The sequence below is a fragment of the Saccopteryx bilineata genome, chromosome 8 (genome assembly GCF_036850765.1).
Source record: "Saccopteryx bilineata isolate mSacBil1 chromosome 8, mSacBil1_pri_phased_curated, whole genome shotgun sequence".
Classification (NCBI taxonomy): Eukaryota; Metazoa; Chordata; class Mammalia; order Chiroptera; family Emballonuridae; genus Saccopteryx; species Saccopteryx bilineata.
Window position 1 is genome coordinate 59682513 of NC_089497.1, and position 7687 is coordinate 59690199.

At 42.8% G+C, this 7687-nt stretch overlaps 1 long non-coding RNA gene across 1 annotated transcript; it reads right to left on the bottom strand.

The window, feature by feature from the left end:
* Positions 1-1489: 1489 nt before the first annotated feature.
* LOC136311585 (uncharacterized) lies at positions 1490-5659 on the bottom strand. The gene is made up of 3 exons (XR_010726813.1): positions 5500-5659; positions 3082-3119; positions 1490-1741 (listed from the first exon to the last, which is right to left on the bottom strand). It is a non-coding gene; the product is annotated as an uncharacterized lncRNA (long non-coding RNA).
* Positions 5660-7687: the final 2028 nt, after the last annotated feature.

The following is a 7687-nucleotide window of genomic DNA, read 5'->3' on the forward strand; positions in this document are numbered from 1 at the left end:
CAGCGGTGCTCAACCGGACCGGGCGCGCGCGCGGCTGCTCGCGGCGGCTCGAGGCGGCGGCTCGCAGCTCCCAAGTATGGGCTGACTCACCACAGGCGCACTTCCTCGCGGTTTGAAAGAACGTCCCTGTGGTAGATTCCTCCACACCCTCGTCTCTCAGATTCAAGTGATAACAGTCCTTTCGCTATCAGTTTGTGTGGAACTCCGGAATGCTCCGAGGATAAATTTTTCTGTTTCTAGTTGATAAATTTGTTGTGATTTAGGGGAGAGCTGTCGGACGCGCTGCTCACGGCGCCATTTCCGTGACGTCACTCCGCACGTGGTATTTTGTGGAAGAGCCACACCTAAGGGGCCAAAGAGCCGCATGTGGCTTGCAAGCCGTGGCTCTAGCCATTGCCCCACCAAAGGCCAGGTGAAACTTATATAATCTTATTAACCAATGTTACTCCAATAAATTTAATTTAAAAACACCACGAACATGAGGGCAAAATATTGGTGGATTTGGCAACAATATTAAATTTTTGTGTTCAACAAATTATTCATTAAATAAAGCTTAAAAAAGGGCATCAGATGCAAAGAAGATATTTGCAATGCCTTAAGCTAATGGGAGTAAAAGAATAAACAAGAAACTCCTGAAGACCAACAAGAAAAAGACAGGAAATCAAATGGAAAATGGTAAAAGACTATGTGTGAGCAAGTTCCCCAGGGGGATTTTGAAGAAGTACACTAACAACATGCAACCTCGTTAGTAATCAAAGAAATGCAAAATGAAATTCAAAATTGTATTTGCACTCACTAAATTTGCAAAAACTGGACTGTCAGGTCCTAAGTACTGGTCAAAATGTGAGGAAACAGGCGCCTGCAAGCAATCCAAGTATAGCCCTTCCAGAGAGCACCCTCGATGCCCGGTGTGCACATAACCGAGGAAGGCATGTGAGGTCTGGCTGGCTCTCGCCCCAGGGGACATGCCACAGAAACGTTCACAGAAGTCAGAGTGTGTTGTTCCCAGCAACAGGGAGTGGGTGATCTCAGACACTGTCTCTAGGGGAACAGATAAATAAAATGAGATGAATGCACACTGTGGAATATTATGCAATAATCAGGAACAGTGAACTAGAGCTAAAACACCAGCCTACATATATCTAAGCAAAATGGTTTTGAGCGTAAGAAAACACAATGAGATCTAGAGCACAATAGTATTTATATAAATTAAAACCACAGCAGTAAAAAGTATGTTTTACAAGGATTTATTCCTATCCAAAGATAAATGCCACACACCCTCTGTGAAGTTCCTACATGGCAGCAAGAAATGGGAATAATGTATCAATCAGTGTCCAATCAGGAAAACAGAAACCACTGCAGATATTTTAAACAGAGATAGTTTAATATAGAGAACTGATTGCAAGGGAATTGGAAGGCTGAGAGATGAAAAAGGGGATACTGAGAACATTGAAATATTGTAACTACAGAGAAAAGACACCACATTTAAAACTAGTAAACAGAAGGGAAGGAACCCCGTGGCTGGTGTGCAGGCGTGATGTGCAGAGTGTCCCGGGTAGGGACACAGCAGGTGCTGATGGCGGGTGCTGGGAGAGCTGAAGGAAGTGGGGGCCAAACCTGTTGCTCTTCTTTGCTGCTGGGGGGATGCTGCCAGGAAGTGAGAAACAGAGAGCTCCTCCATTATCCTGCCTTCCTATCTCCAACCTGTATGTCCCACTGACAGAAACTGCCAAGAAGCCAACTGGCGAAGAAATCAGAGAAATGACTTTAGAGGCAAAGCTCTAGTATTATAGGGCAAAGTGTAAAATGGTGAGCTTGGGCTCAAAGATAATTACAAATAACCAATGCTATAAAAATAACAAAACAATTAAAATCAGCAGCGTGGCCCTAGCTGATTGGCTCGGTGGTAGAGCATCAGCCTGGTGTGTGGATGTCCCTGGTTCGATTCCTGGCCAGGGCACACAGGAGAAGGCCCATTTGCTTCTCCATCCCTCCCCCTCTCCTTTCTCTCTATCTCTCTCTTCCCCTCTGCAGCCAAGTCTCCATTAGAGCGAAGTTGGCCCGGGCACTGAGAATGGCTCCATGGCCTCTGTCTCAGGCGCTAGAACGGCTCTGGTTGCAATGGAGAAATGCCCCAGATGGGCAGAGCATCGCCCCCTAGTGGACTTGTGGGTGGATCTCAGTCAGGGCACATGTGGAAGTCTATCTCTCTGCCTCCCTGCTTCTCACTTCTGAAAAATACAGAAACAAACAAAAACCAAGCAGTGTAGTCTTGAACAGTTGGTGATGATATACCTATGAATTAAGAAATTTGATAAACTTAAATTTATAGCTAAGTCCAAAAATAATAAATAAATAAAAAGTAAGGGCTCAGGACAAAGAGTCATTTGACATGGGGGCAGTTTGGGGTCTGATTTATCATGTCACTTTGGCTGAATCACTCAAATACAGGAGTCTCAGAATATTTACCTGTGTTAAATCATAGATGTATAGGTAAGAGATAAAACTATAAAATTTTTAGAAATAAAACACGGAAGAAAATCCTAATGAACTTGTATTTGGTAAAGATTTTAAAAATCTGATACAAAAGGCATGAACTGTAAAAATTAAAAAAAAACCCAAAAAGCAATAAATTGGACCTCATCGAAATAAAAGCATTTGTTGTTCAAAAAAACACAGTTATAAAACTGAAAATGTAAGCTGCAGGCTGGAAGAATACTTTTGCACAATATATATCTGATAAAGGACTTACGTCTAGAATATATAAAATAATTCTAACATCTCAATGGTAAAAAGACAATCCATAAAAATGGGCAAAGGATTTGAATAGACATTTTACCAAAGATGGATGGCCAATAAGCACGTAAAAAATGATCAACATCACTAGTTATTAGGAAAACGCAAATACTTTTAGTCTCCTGCTAGAATGACTAAAATTAAAAAAAAACCGGTTCAACCCAGCGTTGGGCAAGATGTGAAACACTTATTTAGAACTCACAAATACTGCTGGTGGGAATGAAAAATGGTGCAGCTACTTTGTAAAGCAGTTTTACAGTTTATCTTTAAAAGTTAAACACATACCTGTCATGTGATCCAGTCATTCCCCTCTTAGGTATGTACTAAGAGAAATGAAAAGGTATGTTGAGACAAACATTTGTGCAAGAATGTTCATAGCAGCTTTATTTAAAGTGGCCAGGAACTAAAAACAACTCAAATGTCTACCAACAAAATGACTGGGTAAAAACATGTGGTACAGCTATACACTGGAATACTACATAGAAATAAAAATATGGATATTGATAACAGAATATTTTCCTGAGTAAAGGAGCCAGACAAAGGAGAGTACATACTGCCTGACCTCATTTTTATGAAATGCCAGAGCATGCACACTAGTCTATGGTGAGAGAAAGCAGATCAGTGACTGCTCGCAGTCTCCAGGGCGAGGTTGAGGGGGATGAGGGCAGGGAGCAGAGGGAGGCAGTGGTTACAAAGAGGCCCAAGGAAACTTGTGGGAGTAGTGGATATGTTCATAATCTTTTTTTTGGTGAAGACTTCTCATGTGTATGTATGCATATGTCACAATTCATCAAATTGTGTATTTTAACAAACTATAGAAATGATCCCTGAAAGTATAGTCTTAAATTGTGTATTTTAAATATGTGCAGTTTATGCAATTTATCATCTGTCAGTTATACCTCAATAAAACTGAAAACAAAGAGCCTTCATAGTAAAGAATCAGTCATGTGATATGGGTCCTACTACCAGTTCTGAGTCACTAAGGCCCACTTGGCCTTCACCCATTAGGAGCAGTGAATCTCAGCCCTGGCTGCACTTGGGCAGCTTCAAAAAGCACAGATGTCTGAGCCCACCCTGGGAGAATCTGGTTTAGTTGGTGTGGTGGTTTAGCTTAGTCTTTGCATTGATTGGGTCCTCCCAAGTAGCTCCCCTTGCTAGGTGATTAATGCGCGGGCAGAGTTGAGAACCACTGATGGAGAATTCTGTTGTGAAATATCAGTTAGATATTTTATGGGCATTACGGATGAGTCACTGAAAGACTGAGTCAGGAGGTGCTGAGCAGGTGCCTGTGGCACAGCAGCTCTGGGCAGGGGCGTTTGTCCTAGCAACAGTCCTGCAGGAGCGGATGGATCCAGACGCGTGAAGAGCTGTGCTCCATAAAGAGGCAAGGAATGAGCAAGCCACATTCAGAAGGCTTGGTGTAGGGAGAAGAAACATGATGGGATTGGATAGTAAAATATGAGACCTAAGGGCCTTGAATTCCAACATGGAGAAGCAAAAACATTGAGAATGTTCACTCTGTAAAGAACTTCTTGGATTTCAACTGCAAGTAATTAAGTGGCAAGAAAAGTAATACAAGATTCTCTTAGCAGTATCTATCTATCCCTGTACAATTTTCTGTCAAAATTGTCCATGCTTGTATAAAGATAAGATTTCATTCAGAACAGTACTGATATCTACAAAATTATACTAGTGTAAAATTAGACTCTTCAGCTTTGTCATCCCAAATCTCCGATGAAACAAACTGGGAAATCTAATAAATTGGTCAATCTGGTTTTCATTTTCTTCCTTTCTTTCTTTTTAAGGTTTCAGTTATTGATTTTTAGACAGAGGAGGGAGAGAGAAAGGGAGAAAGGGAAGCATCAACTTGTAGCAGTTGCTTCTTGTACGTGTCTTGACTGGACAAGCCTGGCTTTCAAATGGGCAACCTAAGTGCCCAGGTTGGTGCTTTATCCACTGAGCCACCCAGGTCAGGCTGGTCAATATGGTTTTCTTTTCCAAATATTTTCTCCATATCATTTAATGAAATTGGTAGGAAAATAGCTGTTGTGTGATATAGATACAAACTATCAAAACCCATGAAAATAAGATTTTTTAAAAAATCAAGGCCCTGGCCAGTTGGCTGAGTGGTAGAACATCAGCCTGGTGTGTGAAAGTCTCAGGTTTGATTCCTGGTCAGGGCATATAGGAGAAATGACCATCTGCTTTTCTTCTCCTCCCTGTCCTCCTTCTCTCTCTCTGTCTCTCTCTGTCTCTCTCTCATCACCTCCCGCAACCATGGTTCAGGAGCTCATCGGCCCCAGGCACTGAGGATGGCTTTATGGAGCCTCTGCCTCAGGTGCTAAAAATAGCTCGGTTGTGAGCACGGAGCCCAGATGGGCAGAGCATCAGCCTCAAATAGGGGTGGCCAGGTGGATCCTGGTTGGGGTACATGCGGGAGTCTGTCTCTCTCTTTCCTCTCCTCTCACTTAAAAAAAAAAAGTCAAGGAATGATGAAGATGTCCTTAAAGTAGCATGCATTTTTGTTTCATGGAAATAGGTGAGTGGTGCTAGGTTGTGAGTGAGGCTCTGAAAGTCTCAGTACATTGGAGAAAGTTACTGATCTGCAGGTCAATCCTCTGGCAGTCCCATTTGTTAACATAGTGGATAACTGAGAATAATAATAACACCGACAACAGTAGCTAACCTGTATTGATTGCTTACCATGTTCTTCTATGAATTTAGCATGTATCAAGATTTTTAATCTTCGCGAGAACTCTGTGAGATAGGTCTTATTTTTTTTATCATCCTCATTCTAACGATGAGGAATCTGAGAGGAGAAGAAGCTTGATTATTTCCCTGAGATCACATAGCCAATGCATGGCTGCCCTGGATTCAGGACAGTCTGGTTCAGCGCCTGAGCTCTTCACATTCCACCATTATCCTGGAGAAGGAAAAGGAGGCAGAAACAAACAGTAAGTGTACTAAGTGCCAGCTACTTTCCACATGATTATTTCATTTAACCCCCACAACACAGCCTTACCCCATGTAACAGCAAGGAAGCGAGGGAGTGCGGACGCAGTTTAAAGACTAGCTCATACGAGCTGGAGAGAGCTGGGACCCAACCTTAATTTGCCTGACTGGAGACTTGTGCTTTTTTTTCACTAACCCATGAAATTTCAGAGTAGTGTCCATGCATGAAAGCACACTTTCAGGCGTGTGTGCTTGAAACGGAGAGTCTCTTGCTTAGAGCTTCATCCTTAACTTTGTACAATTTTAACAAGCTGATTAACCTGGTTTCCTTGTTAAATCCAGGAAGTATGGTATGTGTGTGTGTGAAGGGGTGGGAAAGTGGATTGCAAGGAAAATAGGGTTCATGGAAAAATAAATTGTCCAAGAGAAGAAAAATATTAAATAAGCAGTATTTGAGCTACCCACCTTTGATTTCTTTGAAGAGAAGTTTTGCATTAAAAGCTACACTCTTTCTTCAGAGGAGTCAAGGAAAGAGTTTGGATGAGTTCATCAGGTAAATTTTGAAAACTTTCAAAAGTTAGTATAAAGATAATAGTTAAATTTAGAACACAAAGTCACAAGTGCAACCAAGAAAACAAAGTTTTATTTGACTGAAGAATACTTGGCCATTCGCTGTAAACAATATAAAATCAATACAATGATGATTCCAGGATTGTTAAACACACATCAGGAGGTATGCTGAGCTCAGATACTAGTTTGCAGAATGCAGGGCAGATCCTTCAGGGCAAAAAGCCCATTTCCTCTGCCCCCGCCCATCACCTCTCAGTTTTCACACTTCAGAGGGCTTCAGAGGGAGGAGGGCTTGTTAAGGCACAGATTGCTACCTGGACCTCTGGAATTTCTGATTCAAGACTATGAGCTGGGCCCCAGAATTTGTATTTCTATCCAGTTTTTTGCTGATGCCAACGGTGCTGGTTCCATGACTATACCCTGAGGACCACAGCTCCAAAAGAAATGGCTTCTCTTCTGTGCTGTCCTGGTCTGTTCACTTGTTTTTTTTTTTTGTTTGTTTGTTTGTTTGTTTTTGTGTGTGTGTATGTGACAGAGACAGAGAGAGAAACAGAGAGAGGGACAGATAGAAACAGACAGGAAGGAGAGAGATGAGAAGCATCAATTTTTCATTGTGGCTCCTTAGTCTCCTTAGTTGTTCATTGATTGCTTTGTCATACAAAGCTTGACCAGGGGGCTACAGCAGACCAAGTGACCCCATGCTAAAGCCAGCAACCTTGGGCTCAAGCCAGTGACCATGGGGTCATGTCTATGACCCCATGCTCAAACCAGCGACTTCGCCCAGTGACCCCACACTCAAGCTGTTGAGCCCACGCTCAAGACAGATGAGCCCGCACTCAAGCCAGCGACCTCAGGGTTTTGGACCTGAGTCCTCTGCATCCCAGTTCAATGCTCCATCCACTGCACCACCACCTAGACAGGCCTGTTCATTTTGTTTTATTTTGACTTCCACCAAGCAGATGCTTTCTGTGTCTTCTCAGGAGTCTGTGAGTTTCCTGAAGGGCGGAGCTGATTCTCTGGGTCTGGGTGCAGGGTAATATCGCAGAGAGCCGGAGGGCCCTGGGAGAGGACACCCACTGAGCAGAGAGGATCCAGGGCTGGAAAGTCTTTCAGTCACAGGTCTCTGAAAACTCCATCCCAAACCCCAGAAATGTGTGGACTCACAGGCCAGTGGGAAGTCAGGAATTGTGATTAAATACAAAAAGCTAGTTTTAAAACAAAAGGCAGAAAGAGCACTTTCTGGGACCCCTATAACCATGTGTGATACAGGAAGAGAGATGTTTTTCTCCACCCCAAAAATCACCCCCTTAGCCCCAAGGAATTCAGGCCATCACAGGTAACACCTGAGTGAGATGACAGGGCCCAGTTG